This window comes from Cervus canadensis, chromosome 3 (assembly GCF_019320065.1).
Source record: "Cervus canadensis isolate Bull #8, Minnesota chromosome 3, ASM1932006v1, whole genome shotgun sequence".
NCBI lineage: Eukaryota > Metazoa > Chordata > Mammalia > Artiodactyla > Cervidae > Cervus > Cervus canadensis.
Window position 1 is genome coordinate 4,455,162 of NC_057388.1, and position 18,669 is coordinate 4,473,830.

The 18,669-nt window shown below is 50.3% G+C and overlaps 1 protein-coding gene across 7 annotated transcripts in view; it reads left to right on the top strand.

Moving 5' to 3' along the window:
• Positions 1-18,669, top strand: part of GRB10 (growth factor receptor bound protein 10) — a 217,054-nt gene that overhangs the window by 30,261 nt on the left and 168,124 nt on the right. For all 7 annotated transcript variants that reach the window (XM_043462503.1, XM_043462510.1, XM_043462502.1 and 4 more), the window contains exon 2: positions 6,704-6,878. The gene's annotated coding sequence lies outside the window, so the exon portion shown is untranslated. The remainder of the gene's footprint in view (positions 1-6,703; positions 6,879-18,669) is intronic.

The following is an 18,669-nucleotide window of genomic DNA, read 5'->3' on the forward strand; positions in this document are numbered from 1 at the left end:
TTTATCCTTGAGCTGTTGTCACTAGTTTCCTTGCTGGACATTAGTTTCCTGCCTTTCCTCTGTTCCTGCATTCCGTCGCTTCCCTAGTTAGTAACTGTTTGGGTCTGCTCTTTGGAACTCAGGGAAAGCGTAGGAAATGAAAGCCTTTTTCTACAAGCAAGAAATAGGGATAAAGAGGGGCTTTGGTGCCCAGGGGGGCTCCACAGGGTCCTGCTCCATTTCCATCCTCCCTTTTCTTTGTCAATCCTCAGTCCCCAGGGGACCAGGTGTGGGACAAGAAAGGGAATACTGTTTTGGATGGGGAGGTTAATCATAAAGTTGGTTTCAAGGAGAGGAGGAAGAAAGGGGATCATCCCGGACAGGGGTCACAGGAGGGGAGCGGCAGGACTTGGGGCAGGCCAGTGGCCTGGATGGTGAATCTTGGGCTGGCCATTTCGCAGGAGCTTGAAGGCAGGCAGGGCTGTTGGTGGGCATTCTGTGTATCCCAAGGTGTACCCCAAGCCCCCAGCTGGCTTGTGAGGGGTGAAGGCGCAGCATGTGGAGGGAGCTGGGTCCAGGTCAGATGGGAGTGATAGCTGGTGTTGGCACCTGAAGGCCGTGGATGGATTTCAAATGCTTCTTTGGCCACAGTTAAGTGGCCTTGTGGGTTGCGCGGGCAGGAGGTCAGGGAGGCCACAGACAGCCCCTGGGTTTCTGCCACGCGTTCCTGCTGGGAGCCACTGCTGGGAGCTGAAGGGGGTGGTGGTGAGCAGGTGTGTCTGGGTTGCTCCAGCTTTCTTGTGTTCCCAGGTGTGGCAGTGATTGCTTTTTGTGTGTGTGTGTGCACACTCAGGTGACAATAAGTTACAAGAAGTGAGATTTCTCCTTCTAACACTGATGTTTGGGAGATGCTCAGCCGCCCAGAGCCTGTTCAGGAGCCCCGCCTATGGCTTAGGAGAGCCCTCTTGCTCCAAGGCCATCCCCAACTCCCAGGGGTCATCTCAGTTTTTTAAATGTTCAGCAGTCAGATGTGTCAAAATTTATAGCTCGTTCATTGCTTCTATAATTTGTGTTTTCATGGTTACTTGGGAAGTTGAGTTTCATGTGTGTGTTTGACGAATTGTTTGCTTCTGTCCTCTCCCTGTTCTTACACTGGGCTTCTCATCCCATGTTATTTTAATAAATGAGAGATTTACTGAGTGCAGATTGTTGCCTGTGTTCATGGTAGTTTCTCTCGAGGCTTTTTGCTTCCCTTTGGACTTTGCACAGATGATCTTTGGCTGTAGATGAATTGATTTCTCCTTCCTTGCCTCCTGGTGAAGAACTTGAGTCTAGTATGTATTTTTTGTTTTTAATTTTTTATTTTATATTGGAGTATAGTTGATTAACAATGTTGTTAGTTTCAGGCATATAGCAAAGTGATTCAGTTAACCATATACATGTATCCATTCTTTTTCAGATTCTTTTTTTCATTTAGGTTGCTACAGAATATTGAGCAGAATTCCCTGTGCTATTCAGTAGGTCCTTGTTGATTCTTTTATATATAGTAGGGTATATATTGTCAATCTCAAACTCCTAATTTATCCCTCCTCCCATGCTTCCCTCCTGGTGACTGTAAGTCTGTTCTCTATGTTTGTGAGTCTGTTTCTGTTTTGTAAATAAGTTCATTTGTATCCTTTTTTTTAGATTGCACATATGAGTGATATCATATGATATTTGTCTTTTTCTGACTTACTTCACTCACAATGATCATCTCTGTCTGGGTTCATCCACGTAGCTGCAGATGGCACTGTTTCACTTTTCGTGGCTGAGTACTATTCCACTGCGTGCATGAACCACATCTTCTTACCACTCCTCTGTCACCCATGGTGCTGCAGATGGCACAATTTCACTTTTCGTGGCTGAGTACTATTCCACTGCGTGCATGAACCACATCTTCTTACCCACTCCTCTGTCACCCATGGTGCTGCAGATGGCACTGTTCCACATTTCGTGGCCGAGTACTATTCCATTGTGTGCATGAACCACATCTTCTTACCCATTCCTCTGTCAGCGGTCAGTCAGCTGGCTTCCGGGGCTTGGCTGTTGTGAATCGTGCCACTGTGAACACTGGGGCACACGTATCCTTTGGAACCATGATTTTCTTCAGATGGTCTGTATGCCTTTTGCTGCCTCTTTCTTGTGTCGGCCACCTGCCTACAGGAGGTGTCTGGTAGGTGCCTGTTATAAGGTTAAGAAGGCTCCTTATTTTATGCCCATCACTGAAATACTGATTCCTGCAAGCAGGAGGCCCCCCCTCCCCCATCCTCTGTGCTTTGAATTTCAGGCTCTTCTTTATGGATATTTTCTATTTCTCTAAAAGAAAAAAGATGAACTATGCTCCAAAAAAATGTAATTGAAAGAAAAAAAATGAAGAGCAGCCTTACAAATAAGTGCAAAGGTTGTCTATTTTCTTCTCATGCAAATGACAGTTTATCAGCACGATGTTAGAGCAGGTGGGTGGATTCAAACATCTATGGATTTGAATCTCACCTTTTCCATTTCTTAGCTGTGTGAGCTCGACAGCTAGCATATTGCCTCCCAGGCGTGGTTTCTCCACCTATAAAATGGGGTCATAATTCTACCTCAAGAACTGGCAATGTTTCATTACTCTTAATTAAGAACCACAATTTGTGCCTTATTATGAGTCTCATGTCCTTTTACTCCTTTTAATCTTCTAGAATGGTTCTAAAGCGTTTGGTGGGGTGTCTGAGACAAGAGGTTGTCACTCAAGGGTGGTCATGGCCACCTCCTCAGTCATCATGGTGTCATCTTTATCTTGGGCAACATCATCGGGAGAGTCAGGGCAGAGGAGAGTCAGGGCTCCCCATCCCACGGGTCCTGTGTGCGCATTGTGGGGAAGCTTGGGGATTCGGCACAGTCTCCCCTTAGGATAGTTCGTGCTGCTGTAATGCGATGGTAGCGTTCATATTTGTAAGCCCGGCCCTTCTGGTGGTGCTAGAAGGATTTCTACACAGCACCACCCTGTTTTAATTACTTTTGCTTTTACAGTGTCTTCTGTGATGAGCAGATTGTTCTCTTAATGCTCTACGATGGACAGTCTTACCTTTTATTATATTTTGTCAGTTTTCATGAGATACTGCCTTTCATTGACAAAATTAATTTTAATTTTTAAGTTCATTATTTGAAGACAATCAAAACCTTTGTAACGGTTAATCTTCCCATTTAGGAATTTACGTTTCCAGACACCTAGGCCTTTTATCTCTCTCATGGAAGGGTGGTGATATTCCTTATTTTGTTGGGCTGGTCGTAGTACTGAATTAGCACAGACATGTATGCCTATCAGCTATGGAGAGTGGCTATTTTCCGTCTGTCTTCTAGTCACTCACCATGTGTGTGTGTGTGTGTCCTGCCCCTCACTGCCCTGCAGACTCTGGATTCGTTCTGGGGAGAAGAGTCCTGCCTCTTCAGAGAGGCAGTCCCCTCATCCTGCTGCATTTCCGTCCTGTTTGGCCTTGGACAGGCTTCCTTGGACAACCCATCTTCAGCCTTGCATGGTGTCCCCCAGAAGCCCCGTGGTGAGGACTGGTAGTGTCCTTGGTTCTGCTTGACCCTGAACTTGAGAACCAGGTAGGGTCTGGACCCATCCATAGGTTTTGGGTAAGTTCCCATGACGGCATCCAGTTGGGAAGCTCTTTCTGGGACACAAGTGCCCGGTCCTCGGCCCTGCTCTGCATCCTCTGGAGCTCGGGGTGTCTGCTGACCATGGTCCCAAGGCCATCATGGGAAGGCGCTTCCTAGACTGGGTCAGTGTCACTGCTGAGTTGTTCCCAGACCCTTCCTTTGTGTGTGTGGTTTGAAAGCAGGATGTCGGCATTTGGACGGGAACGATCCTGGGTTTGAACTTCCTTGTGTTGCCAGCATCCTCACGTTCTAGCTTCTCTACCCTGGAAGTAGCTGTAGCATCACTGGAATGCAGGTGCCATCTAGGTGCGCCTGACGGCGGTGAGGGACAGTGAAGATTCTCAGCTTTAACTGTGCTCCTTTTCAGCAGTCCAAAGGTTCTGGCAACAGCATCCTGAGATTTTTATGATCACTTAGAAAACATTGCCTTTTCTTCAATTCCATTTCTTTCATGTATTTCTCAGTTTGTCTTATAAGCACCTTCTTACGCCATGAAAACAGAGTGGCCTCTGAGGTCAGTACAATCCTGAGTTTAATTTTTTTGTCCCCTCTTGAGAAGCCCCAGCCTTCATTCCAAAGTGGCCGAACAGCCTCATCATGAAGCTTGGGATTTGTTGAGTGTCTAAATAGTCACTGTTATGACTCTAAATATTTAGTGTGAGAAAGCTAGACAGAAGGAAAACTTTATATTAACTCAGGAATTTCTGGAAGGGATCAGTGGCACTCAACAGAAATCAAGAGGTCCTTTGTTTCTGAAACATTTTGGAAGTAAGTGAAGACATTTCTTTTTCACCCAAGTTTGTATATTCTTCAAGTTTTTGTCATGTCTGCCTATGGAACCACCTGATTGGTGATCAGCACCCAGAAAGTTCCATCTCTTCTGTGGGTCTGGGTGCAGCTGGTCTGGTTCCTACAGGAAGCCTGTGGGTCTGTGCTGGTGGGGGTCCAGGTGATGGGGCCCTGGAAATAGCGCCTGTACGTTTGTTCCTGGGGAGGGTGCTATTTTCTCTCTTTTCAGCTCATCAGGTTCAAAAATCATGTCTTTGTTTTATCTGTTATATATCCACTTTCTTAAAAACACATGAAAATGCTTAAAGTGGTGAACAGCTTGACAGGCAACTATGTCTGTCATTTTTTAAAAAATTTAGTATAAAAAGTAAACCTCCCGAACATATATTGTCAGCTGAAGGTCACAGGCATGAAAGATGCATTTGGAATTGGTCCTGGGGCTTTTGGGTGACGTCCAAGGAAAGATTTTTCCTCTGGAAATGAGGGGAGACCTCTCAGGATGTGAGGGTTAGAGGTGATGACGGGCATGTGGTACTCTGCTGTCGTACGACCTGGTGCCCTTGCCAACATGCCAGCCAGTTGTTCAAAGACTCTCATGCCTGTGTGACCATTCGCCTTTTTGTTTTCTTTTTTAAGATTTTGAAACTTGAAGTCAACTTAGCTCCTGGAATTTAGAGTCCTTCCACTGGACATAAACATTGTAACACTTTTCAGGCTTACACATTCTTTGAGGGTGAAAGCAGGCACCTTTCATCAAATGCCTTTGCACGCATGGGTAATATTCAGCTTTCAGCAGTCAGATAATCTTGTATCAGGGTCTAGAAGTTCAGCGTTCCCTCTAAACACCAGCAGCCTTTACAGCTTGCAAGAAGCCACTGTGTTCTGCATCTGACAGCAGGGGACTTGCCTGCTGAGTCCTAGCTTGTAACTAGCATTTGTCTAACATTTACTGTGTGTTGTATCCTAAGTCTTGGCATGCGTTTGCTCACTTCATGCTCATAAAAGCCCTGGAGGGAGATGTTATCTTCACGGTGGGGGACACTGAGGCTCAGGGAGTGGGGTGATCCACCCACAGATCACCTGCTGAGAGGGAGTGGGGTCAGGGGGTGGCGGACGTTGTCTGGCTCCCGCACCAGATTCTTAGCCTGAGTGCCCAGATGCACCTTCTGCAGGGATTTCTAAGCCCTCGACACTGGCCTCTCCCACGCCAGGTCGGAGGCAGGGCAGGCTTTGTTTCCGCCATTGAGTGGTCAGCGTGAGCTAGTTCAACATCCCTGGGTGACATGTCCCCACCCAAGGACACTGCGCCGCAGACACAGGCACAGTGGTGCTCGGGACTTTTGTCCATGGACCCTGTGCTGTCTGCCGATCTCCCTGTCGTCGAATGAGTGTTTCCTCTGGACTTGGGGAGATTCCGTGGCATCCAGTGTCATGTGCCAGGGCCCTCTGGGAGGCAGCTGTCTCTCCCCTCCGCCCTGCAGAGGGGTGAAGCGCAGAGATTCCGTGGCATCCAGTGTCACGTGCCAGGACCCCCTGGGAGGCGGCCCTCTCTCCCCTCCGCCCTGCAGAGGGGCGGAGTGCAGAGCTGTCTTGGTGACCAGATGCTGCCCTCTGGCAGGGGGAATCTTCATCTTTGTTCCCCACCCCCCAACTCTGGAGCAGGGTCTTGGCCCTCACAATAGAAGTGAGAGTGTTGAATCAGAAGAAATAGCCTGGATTCCCGCCCCCACCATGGCACACACGTGGGCCCTGCCCAGGGCATCTCAGGCACTGCACACCATGGGCCAGAACCTAGTCTCAGATGAGGATGGTCCCGGGGGATGGGGTGAGGGCTGTAGCCTGGCAGGACCTGGGAAGGATGTGGGCTGTGATCTAGGTGCCATGGATGCCTTACAGGTATAGACTTGGCTTTGCAAGAGAGCAGAGGCCTGCCCAGTCCTTACCTGCCTGGCTTTTTGGGGGGGTGGGGTGTGGGAAGCACTCGGGCAGTGACCTGGGACCAGCAGCTTCCCAAGGCTTTTCTGGTGTCTGTGGGCCTTTATCCCTGTGGTCAGCGCCATGGCGACCAGCAGCCTGCTGCTTGTGGACTCCTTTCAAAGTCTGTCTTTTAAACAGTCTCCTTGAAAAAAAAAGAAAAAACACTTCTGTTTGTTTAAAAATTGTTTTAAAACTTGTATTCTTGGGTGCAAGGTGTAAAATTCACACTTGTGCAAATTCAGCATGTTGAGTGAAGGCCTTCTTGCCTTTTCAGCTTTGGAGTTGGGCATCATGCTGAGCCTGAAGAGGGGGCTGCAGGGGGCAACGGCCCCGTGACTGTGACTGTGACCGTGACCGTGACCTGTGACCTGTGACCGAGACCAGCCGCTACTTCTACGTTCCAGCCAGCTGGCCCCCAGACGCCCAGAGCCCCAGAAAGCCCCCGACAGGTAAGCTCTGTTTGGATACTTGGCAGGACGTGGGTCTGTTCACTGTTGGTGACGGGGCCATTAGTAAATGCATCCTATTGCAAATCACTAAGTGTGGGCAGAGACGTCCCACTGGGCCCTTCCTTCCAGGGCTTCTGCTGGGAGCCCCGCCTGCTCGGTGGCCTCCCCCCTCCGTGTCTTGGAGCTGAGGTGGGTGGGATGGTAGAGCACAAGGCGCTGGGTGCAGGCCCTGCAGCCCAGCCTTTGTGCCACCGTCCTTGCTGCTCACCTGCTCCAGGCCCCTTGCGTTCTGTGCAGTGAGTGCTGGTCTGCACGTGTGCTCAGCTGCCCAGTCGGGTCTGACTCTTTTCCACCCGGTGGACTGTAACCTGCCAGGTTCCTCTGTCCATGGGATTTTTCCAGGCAAGAGTACTGGAGAGGGTGGCCATTTCCTTCTCCAGGGGATCTCCCCAACCCAGGGATTGAACCTGTGTCTCCTGCATTGGCAGACAGATTCTTTACCATTGAGCCACCTGGAAAGGCGTGAGTGCTGATATGCTCCCAGGTTATTCTGAGATTCCCACGGCGAGCCCTCAGGAGTTGGCAGCTGTTCTTTTTAGAGCTGGGCCAGAACAGAGCCGAGGTGGAGGGCCCTGCTGAGACCCTGTTTTCTTTGTTGTGGATCTGCCCACCTGTAGCACTGCGACTGAGGGCGTGTGCGCCTTGGCGGTGCACGGCGGCGCGCCAAGACGGTTCAGGGCGGGTGCGCTAGGACGGTCCAGGGCATGTGCGCCATGACGTCCAGGGTGAACGTGCCGTGACGTCCAGGGTGGACGCACTGTGACGGTCCAGCTCGGGCGCGCCGTGACGTCCAGGGTATGTACGCCGTGACGGTCCAGGGCGGGTGCTGGCCCCTTCCGCCTCACTGCCTCCCGAGGAGGCTGACCTGGCGACGGACCTTCTCTCTCACTCCGGCTGGCCTGGCTGTGGGTTCTTACCATGCTGTTAGTGGGTCTGAGGTGTCCGGTAGAGCACTGAGGCTGGATGGCCTTCTTGCACGTGCGCCTGCTAGAGCCTTTGCGCAGAAAGAGTAGTGGGTAAGTGGAGATTGTATCAGCCAGCTCAGTTCAGTTCATTCAGTTCAGTTCAGTTGCTCAGTCGTGTCCAACTCTTTGCGACCCTGTGAACCACAGCAGACCAGGCCTCCCTGTCCATCACCAACTCCCAGAGTTTACCCAAACTCATGTCCATTGCGTCAGTGATACCATCCAACCATCTCATCCTCTGTTGTCCCCTTCTCCTCCTGCCTTCAATCTTTCCCAGCATCAGGGTCTTTACAAATGAGTCAGCTCTTCGCATCAGGTGGCCAAAATATTGGAGTTTCAGCTTCAGCATCAGTCCTTCCAGTGAACACCCAGGACTGATCTCCTTTAGGATGGACTGGTTGGATGTCCTTGCAGTCCAAGGGACTCTCAAGAGTCTTCTCCAACACCACAGTTCAATAGCATCAATTCTTCGGCGCTCAGCTTTCTTCACAGTCCAACTCTCACATCCATACATGACCACTGGAAAAACCATAACCTTGATTAGACGAACTTTTATCAGTCATCTCAGCCGCTGGCATAAACCACATTCCGGCTGGCAATCTTGGAGGCCGGAAGTCAGAGATCAAGGTGTGGGCAGGCTGACCTCTCCTGAGGGCTGTCTCTGGGTGTGTAGACAGCCGTCTTCTCCCTGTGACCTCACATGCTGTGTTTCTACGTCCTCTTCTTAGAAGGACACCAGTCATATTATGGGATGAGACCTCTGTGAAGTCCTCATTTTACTTTGATTATGTCTTTAAAGCACAGTCACATTCTGAGATCCTGGAGGTTGAGGCTTTACCATGACTGTGTCTGAATTTATCCCCTAACAGCGGGGAGCACCCCCCAGGCCAAGTGGCTGAAGGGACTGGGGACTGGGGCCCACAGACAGCCCTTGGCAGGAAGGCTGTACTCTGTCCGCCTTGCGTCCTTCCCCTTCCCATCTCGTTTCTCCACCTCTCCTTTCTGCTGCCTCCTTGCTGACCTTGCTCTTCCCCTCCAGGTTTCCTCTGTGGTCCACAGAGCAGAACAGAAGGGTTCTTAATCTTTGGGGTTCATTCAGTAGATGCTTCCCGAGTGTCTTCCTTATCTTAGAGGCTAACATGGTGCACGTTCTGTTCCAAGCTCAAAAAACGCACGTGTGACGTTTTTGTGTTCCCCTCCAGTCAGTGGACAAGACGGCTGATGTTGCCTGCAGTGTGATGCTCTTCCCTGGGTGTCAGTGAGGCTTCTCGAACTTTCCTGAACCTGTGTGGCCCTCGTGGTGGACAGATTGTGCCCTCAGACAGACTGCTTTCTCTGACATGGGACCTCTCCTCCCAGCAGAGGTGTATGAAGATCACAGAAGCACCTTGTCTCCCGGGAGAATTAATTATATTGAAAAAAATGCACTTTGTGGCTGATGGCAGCGCCAGCTCTTGGAGTCCGAGGCTTCAGGGCACAAGCCCCAGGTGCTGGGGCTTGTCCTGTGTAGACTGTGTGGGGTGCTGTGGGGCCTGGGCCACATCATGCTGTCAGGCTGGTCCCCTGCTCCTCGGTCCTGCCTCCACTTCACCTGTGAGCCCTTCTAAATTGTCCTGAGATGCCTGGAGGATGGGGACTGTGTGTGTTTCTGCTGAGCCTTCCTAGTGTGGAAGAGACACATCTGAAAAAGGCAAGAATACACCCTTGAGCCTCCTGAGACCCCGCTTCTCAGCGCACCTGACCAGCCTGCACCTCCCGTCCTTCTTCTGGTCAGATTGGTCAAACACAAAAGACTTAAACCTATGGGTTCTGACAGTCTGGCCAGGCACCTCTTGGCACGGACACAGCATTGAAATGAAGCCTCGTTTCACAGTTAATCCTCCTGTTTGGGCTCGAAATCTAATTATCAGCGCAGCTTAGGCAGTGGGCCCACTGGTGTGGAAGGCACAGTATGGGATCCATCCCACTGACCCCCGAGAGTGGGAAGCTGTGTCTGTGACCACCTAGCCTTGGTCCCCAGAGGGTCAGCAGGTGCACTGACTAAAGAGTGACCCCAGAGTGTGCCCTGTGGGGACTTTCCAAAACCTTCTCAGCCCCAGTACCCTTCCTTGACCGGGACTCTTGCTCAGGTGCCCTGTCCAAGCACCACGTGGAACCCACAGCTGGGACGGGGCCTGGAGCGCCCGCTGACCCAGAGGGGCAGGGCTGTGGGAGCCTCTGTTGCTTCCCTGTGTCCCTGTGACCGTTCTCGTGATGGGCCTCAGCAGGGCTGAGCAGGTAGAAAGTCTTTGGCTTTCTAAAGCCGGTTTGTGGTATTCCGTGGCTGCATACTGCACCCTTCGCCCTGGCCAGTTCCTGAAATGCATGCTGGTGGGATGTGCAGGGAGTGGGGGGCGCACAGGTCCATGGACTCCACGCTCAGACCATTACTGCAGGCTGTGTGGACTTTGCCTGCCCACCAGGGTGCAGGGTGGGGATCCTTGGCATCCTTGATGAGCCTCTGCAGTACAGGGAACACATGTGACCCAAGTTAAGCTCACCTGAGCACATTAAATAGCATGCTTGGTTGAAACCATCAGTAGATCTGTTCTTACTTTCCTGACTTTGATCTACTTATTCTGTAAGATCCTCATGGGCAGCCGTGTGATACCAGGTCTGTCCTCGGTGCTGAGGGTACCTTGGTCTGCAAGCATGAAACGCACATGAGTAGCATGATTCTGTTAAGCACTCTTGTTCTGTTGGATCTGTGAGTTGGGTGAAAGCCAGCCCACTGGAGGTCCAGACAGACGTTGCATCACGAAGTAAGGGGGTCCAAGGGTGCCCAGTGGGAGGGCAGTTAGGGAAATGGTTATGTCACCTCTGGCTTTTTTATACAGTGGCTCCCGCCAGGCCACCCAGCCCAGACCTAGGTGAACCCAGTGTGGGAATCACGGATTCATGGGTGGTCAAGTGGGGTGGGATGGATCGGATGACAGCAGAGTCTACTGGATCTCAGGAGACCTGTTTGATTCAGGGTCATGGTGATGAGAGAGAGAAAGGTGCAAATGATTTTCATCATCCGATTTCTGTCTTCCCACTCCAGGTCCCAAAGAGGCCGCTGAGTGCTTCCCTCCGCCTCACCATCCTCGGGCCCTGTGTTTTGGCTGGTTGTTTTGCTGTCACTGGATAACTTTTAACTCACTTGGGTCAGAGCTTCGCGCCCCCAGGCTCAGCGTCCCTGCCGCGGCCCCACTGGCGGCCCAGCCTCTGGCGATCGCCCTCCTGCCGTGGCACATAGAGGCGGTCCTGCCGCTGCCCTCCCGCCGCGCGGCCCATAGAGGCGGTCCTGCCCCTGCAGGGTGGCTGGTGGGAGAGCGCCTCTCTCCCTGGCTTGTTTGCCCTTGAGGTGCAGGCAGAGGAGAGCTCGTTTTTGCTATTGCAGTTATTTTAACTTACAGCAAGACAGGGCTAGGCTAAGGGTAGAGACTACTTCTCTGCCCAGTTGCATGGATCAGTTGTTTCTTCCCATTTACAGTATTGTTTGAACCAAAGTGTCCTCAGAATCTCACTAAAGATGGAACGGCTTCTGCCTTCCTCTCTTCGAGGGCAGAAGATCACAGCGTGCGCCCGGCTGTTTGGTCCTTGCATCAGCTGGCCGTGAACAGGCCTTTCAGACGCCCGTGTGCTTTGACGCGTGCTTGCTTTCCTTCCCTCCTGGGCATTCTCTTGTCTCTCGGTTTCTGGATCAGCGTGCTCCCCTGACTTTTCTGTGTCTGCTTCCCGTTTCCCCTCCCTCACTTCCCCTGTTCACTTTGTCTGCTGTCATCTCTGCACGGAGAGCATCCTCACGTTGTTTGGGCTGACTGCACCCTCCGGCAGAGCTCCCCTGTGGTTTTATTTCTGCCTCATTTGGGGACTTTGCCCTTCCTGCCCTGAGCTGGTGATGTTGCCCATGCCTGTCACCGTCACTGGGTTAAACCCAGAAGCAAGGTGAGCAAGCCTGAGCAGGGCCAGGTGTCCTCACACATGGCGGGATCTCAGTAAATGCCTAATGAGCTCTGTTGGGTCCAGATATGTTGAAGCTGTATCTTAGCAAATTATTCTCTGATGAAAAGGACCTAAAAGTCACTTAAGATTGAAGGAAGAGAAATGCCTAGAGGCTGTCATGCAGAGTGAAGCAAGTCAGACAGAGAAAAACCAAATACTGTATATTAACACACGTATGTGGAATTTAGAATGGTGCAGATGAAGCTATTTGCAAAGCAGAAGAAGAGATTCAGGTGTAAACAAACAAACATATGGGCACCAAGGGGGACAGCGGGGTGGGCTGCATTGGAAGGTTGGGTTGACGTGTAGACACTGCTATGTATAAAACAGGTAACTAATGAGACCCCACTGCACAGCACAGGGAACTCAGCTCAGCGCTGTGTGGTGACCTCAATGGAAAGGAAGCCCAAACAAGAGGAGATGTGTGTGTGTGCGTGGCTGGCTCACGGTGCTGTGCGGCAGAAACTAACAACGTGATAAAGCAGCTCTATTCCAACAAGAATTTAAAGAGAAAAGGAAGAGAAATAATGTTTTTCCCTGCTTAGGGGGCACTTGGAGGTGTCGCTTTTCGGCTTGCATTTGTTTGAGAGGGCAGCTCCTGTGGAAGCGTGTTTGTGACTGCTGGGCTGAGGCTCTGGACACGGGTCTCCAGGGCTGCCTCTGTCAACTGTCCTTGCTCAGTCCAGTTGCATCAGCCTGGTGCTCAGTTGTGTTTTGGACATCTTGGGTTTGTGTCGGGGGACTCTGGATCCTGTTTTAACCTTCTTGGCAGGGAGTTTCACTGTTGAAGTGTAGACGCGGCCTTGTGGGGTGGACGTCGGTGGCCTCGGGGTCTGTGATTCTGCGGGGTGCACCACGCTGCTCACCACGGTCGGCGTGGGTGAGCGCAGCTCCTCCCCAGTCTCTCTCACGCCTTCCTGGAGCACTGCCTCCCCTGGGCCCCTGAGATCAGGGCCACGAGCTCAGCTTTCTCACTGTGGAGTGGGACGGATCTCCCACTGGACCCTGCTGGACTGGGATGTGCAGGAGGGGGCAAAATGCCAGTTCACCCCTCCTCTCACCTCTTGATACCCCCCTGACGCCATCAGACTGGAGGCGAAGCTGCCCTGCCCCTACAGGGGAGCTGGGTGTCTACTTCCTCCAGGTGGGAGGAAGAAGACCAGGTCTTCTTGGCAGCAGGCACAGTGGCAGGGGGTCTGAGCCTAAGCACCAGCTACCCATAGGCCAGGGGTCAAGGGGGTGGGAAGTTAGGTGAACACTGGCACCTGGGTGGGTGGGAACATTTCACCACTGGCCTTTGTTAGAGTAGGGTGGGTATTCCTGGAAAGGCTCTGGCTCTGTTGGGCTTTTTCTTTGGGGTAGGGTGGGGGTCAGTGGGAAGGGTGGGGCTCTGTTGGGTGGGGTGGGATCACTGGGAAAGCTCTGGCTCTGTTGGGTGGGGTGGGATCACTGGGAAGGCTCTGGCTCTGTTGGGTGGAGTGGGATCACTGGGAAGGCTCTGGCTCTGTTGGGTGGGGTGGGGATCACTGGGAAGGCTCTGGTTCTGTTGGATAGGGTGAGGTCACTGGGAAGGCTCTGGCTCTGTTGGGGTGTGTCGGAGATCACTGGGAAGGCTCTGGCTCTGTTGGGGTGTGGTGGGGATCACTGGGAAGGCTCTGGCTCTGTTGGGTGGGGTGGGATCACTGGGAAGGCTCTGGCTCTGTTGGGTGGGGTGGGAATCACTGGGAAGGCTCTGGTTCTGTTGGATAGGGTGAGGTCACTGGGAAGGCTCTAGCTCTGTTGGGGTGTGGTGGGGGTCACTGGGAAGGCTCTGGCTCTGTTGGGGTGTGGCGGGGATCACTGGGAAGGCTCTGGCTCTGTTGGGTAGGGTGGGGTCACTGGGAAGACCCTGGCTCTGTTGGGTGGGGTGGGATCACTGGGAAGACTCTGGTTCTGTTGGGTAGGGTGGGGGTCACTGGGAAGGCTCTGGCTCTTTTCTTGGCTCTTTGGTGGTAGGAACAGACACTCATGGAGCTTTTCTTTTCTTTGATATATATAAATATATTCTTTTTCATATCCTTTTGCACTATAGTTTATTCCAGGAAATTGGATATAATTCCCTGCCTAGACAGTAGGACCCTATTATTGCTCCATCCTGTGGATAAGCAAGAGGGAAAGGGGGCGACAGGATGAGATGGCAGGATGGCATCAGTGACTCAGCGGACAGGAGTTTTAGCAAACTCTGGGAGACGGTGAGAGACAGGGAAGGCTGGCGTGCCAGTTCTTGGGGTCACAAAGAGTCGGACACGACTGAGCAACAGCAGTGGATGAGTTTGCTTCTGTTAATCCCAAACTCCCAGTCCTTCCCCCCTCCCCCCACTCCTTGGCAACCACAGGTCTGTTAGAGCTCTGTGTCCATGAATTTGTTTCTGTTTCATAAGTACATTCATTTGTGTCATATTTTAGATTCCACATATAAGTGAGATCATAAGATACTTGCCTTTCTGACTTTTATTCATGCATTGAGACCCATTCATTTAGCTGCGCATGGCAGTATTTCGTTCTCTTTATGACTGAATAGCCATTATTTCTTTTTTTTTGTTTTTTTCAAATCTTAATTTTTATTGACGTATAGTTGGTGTGCAATATGATATGTTACAAGTATACAATATAGTGATTCACAATTTTTAAAAGTTATGCTCTATTTATAGTTATTATGAAGTACTGATTATGTTCCCCATATTGTACAGTGTATCCTTGTAGCTTTTTTTTTTGGAGTATAGTTGCTTCACACTGCTGTTACTTTCTACTGCACAACAAAGTGAACCAGCTATCCACATACCCCCTCTTTTTTCCTTAAAGCTTCGTGCTTGTAAGCAGTGACAATCAATGTCAAAGTTAAAGTTGGACAAAGTGCACTGCAGGCTTGCAGTTGGCGTGTTATTTAAGATAAGTCATGGGATCTGAAGCCAGCATTCTCAGCTCAGACGCGACCCCTGTGTGACGCCCCCGTGTCACAGGAGGTGGTGGAGGGGTGCCTGGCTCGGTCTGCACCGTCTCGGATGTGGGAGCTGCAGGCAGCAGATAGCCTTGCAGGGCACGTGCTCTGTGGAGGGAGCAGGCGCAGAGACCAGATAGCAGTGACACCCAGAACAGTGGCTGTAAGAAGTGCATTGTGTGTGTGTGCTGGGGCCTCTAGTAAGTGCTTCCGTGGATTAAATTATCAGACCTTCACAACAGCCCTCTGAAGTGAATATAAACTCTCCCCATTTTACAGAGAGGGCACCAGGGCACCAGTAAGTTGGAGACGGCTCATCCCCTTTATTCACCCCGTCTCACTAACGTTTATTTGTGGGACTTCAGTGGTGGTCCAGTGGTTAGTCCTCTGTGCTTCCAATGCCAGGGGTGTAGGTTTGATTCCTAGCTGGGGAACTAAGATCGCACATGCTGCATGGTGCAGCAAAAATAAATAAATGAAACGTTAATGTTGCGCTTGATGAAAATAAAGTAATAATTATAAAAAAGTTTATTTGTAACCTCAAGGCAATACAATTGATGAGTTTGCATTTTTTAGAGTGTCACATAAAGCTGCCTGGTTTATTTTGTCTGGCCTCTTGCCCTCGGCGTCATTATTTTGAGATGCATCTGTGTTGCAGCAAGAACTTGTTCCTTTTTTATTGCTGAGTAGCATTCCTTTGTGTGGATCCGTTGCAGCGAGCTTATCCGTCCACCTGCGGGTAGTCGTTTGGGCTGTTTCCAGGTTCTTGTGGTTTCGATACAGCTGGTATTTCTTTACTGCCTGGGGCCTTCTTTCGAGGAGTGCCCTGCCCTTCTGCCACCCTCCTTTCTGGACCTCATTTTCTCCTGTGCAAGTCCGGAGTTTCTGGTTTGGGGTGTGACTGTGGGTCTGCCAATCAGCTCATCTGTGTTCTGGTCTGGGAGAGAGCAAGGGTAGGGCTGGTCAGGGAGATGATTTCCAAGGCCAGCCAAGGCAGTGAACAGGCACCAAGACAGAGGTCTGGACACGTGTGGACCCCACCTTGCTAATTCGTTCCGAGCCTCATTATAGTGTCAGCGACCAGACCACTGTGGATGCTGTTAATCTGCCCTTATTTTGCTGCTTTTACTCATGTTGGGAATGGTTAGAGATGATTCCTGGGGACATAGGGAGCTCACTGTAGCTTTCTCCTCAGATAGCTCAGGCTGTGGTCTGGGAGGTTCCCATCCTGGTTAGCAGCAAGTTATCACAGGACCTGGAGGTCCTTGCAGGCTGAATCTGCAGTCTGGGGAGATCATCATCTAAGGTGTTTGCTGTCTTTGTCCTCGTAGGATGGTGGTCGGCAAATTTAGACTGGGAACTTGTGGATCTTGGTGATATAAAAACTTGCCTATCTTGCCTTGCATTGGGATGGACTTGGCTTCACATGTTGGGGAGTGGGCAGACCCTAAGCCTGAGAACTGCCTGTGTATTTCTTTCTTTCTTGTTAACAATATATTATTGTATTTATTTGGCTGCGTCAGGCCTAGTTGTGGTACGCAGGACCTTGGTTGTGTCTGGGGGATCTTTCTCTGCAGGCCACGGGCTCTGTAGCTGAGTGACAAGAGCCACAGAGCGTGGGCTTGGTAATTCAGCATGCAGGCTTAGTTGCTACATGGCCTGTGGGGTCTTAGTTCCCTGACCAGGGCTCGAACCATGTGCCCTGCATTGCCAGCTGGATTCTCAACCACTGGGCCACTGGGGAAGTCACGATGTATGTCCTTCTGCCTGCGGTTGGTTGTTTGAAATTAAGGGTAGCTACCCCAGCACGGCTCCGTTGCTCACCCCACAAGTCACTCTTGCCAAGCTTGACCTGTCTGTGGTCATGGAAGCTTCCAGTGGGCAGGGCTGCCCCACAGTGGAGACACAAGGAAGGATGATGATGGGAGCCTTTGTGTGCGCACCTGCTCAGGTAGAAACAAGAAGAGATGCAGTAAGGAAAGCTGTTTTTCTTAGTCTTTGTCTTTATCCAGTGATGGTAGTAGCACATTCAGCTTTCCAAACAGGTCTGATAAATGGTTAGAGCTGCGTCTCCTGATGATGTTGTTGTTTAGTTGCTCAGTCATGTCTGACTCTGCAACCCCATGGACTGCAGCACACCAGGCCTCCCTGTCCATCCCCATCTCCCGGAGTTTGCTCAAACTTATGTCCATTGAGTGGATGATGCCATCCAACCATGTCATCCTCTTTTATCCTCTTCTCCTCCTGCCTTCAATTTTTCCCAGCATGAGGGTCTTTTTCAATGAGTCAGTTCTTTGCATCAGGTAGCCAAAATACTGGAGCTTCAGCATCAGTCCTTCTATTGAATGTTTGGGGTTGATTTCCTTTAGGATTGATTGGTTTGATCTCCTTGCAGTCCAAGGGACTCTCAGCAGTCTCTCCAGCACCACAGTTCAAAGCCATCAATTCTTTTGCATTTAGCCTTCTTTATGGTCCAACTCATGTATGGATCTGTACATGACTACTGGAAAAACCATAGCTTTGACTATACAGACCTGTGCCAGAAAATTGATGTCTCTGCTTTCTAATACACTGTTGAAGTTTGTCATAGCTTTCCTTCCAAGGAGCAAGTGTCTTTTGATTTCATGGTTACAGTCACCATCTGCAGTGATTTTGGAGCCCAAAAGAGTAAAATCTGCCACTGTTCCCATTTTTTCCCTATTTGCCATGAAGTGATGGGATCAGATGCCATGATCTTAGTATTTTGTGTGTTGAATTCAAGCCAACTTTTTTCACTCTCTTCTTTCACCTTCATCAAGAGGCTCTTTAGTTTCTCTTTGCTTTATGCCGTAAGGGTAGTATCATCTGCATATCTAAGGTTGATATTTCTCCCTGAAGTCTTGATTCCAGCTTGTGGTTCATCCAGCCTCGCATTTCACATGATACATCTTACTTTCTTAGTTACTGCAGTTCTTGGAACTATGGGGGACAATATTGCCTTGAAAATGACAGATCCTGCGAGTTATGCAAACTCCAGAAGAAAAACTCTTTGTGGATATTTTTAGTGACTCTGACAATGTGGAAGTGTTGTGACCAAGTAGATACAACATCTTTTTAAATTTTTTTGGAAACAAAGCAATTTAAAACTCATAGTTTAAAATTTCATAGTTGAGAAAAAAAGAACTTTGTAATACGAAGCCAAATTTCATACATAACAGATGAATATGTTTATAAATACCTAGATATTCGGAGTTTAAGAATTTTCAGCATCATCTAGATTGTAGAGCATGGACCCATTCAACCTATTTTAAGTGAGAAGACAAGATGTTTTAAAATTTTTAATTTTGTAGTCTTCTTAAAGCAGAAATTGTGATTTTCCCAGGATTTTTGAAATTAATGTATTTTAATTGGAGGATAATTTCTTTGCAATATTGTGATGGTTTTTGCCATACGTCAACATGAATCAGCCACAGGTGCACTTATCCAGGATGTTTTTGAAAGAAATGCTGCAGTAGCTTTCCCCCTTTTGCATTGTCCGTGAAAGCAGAGCTGTCTGATACTAGACTCTCTGGCCAGAACGGATGCCACTGTGTTTTCCTGGACCAGTGTCAGCCATCTGGGCTCCATCCGTGCTCCTTCATCTCTGGAGTTTGTTCCTCTGCCCCCTGCCAGCTGGGCCCACCTCTGCCTAATTTCTTCCACTTTGCCACGCTCAGCCTGCAGGCAGCCTAGCCCGCCCACCCGCCACGGCCCTTGTCCGTGCCCACTGATACCACGCAGCCCA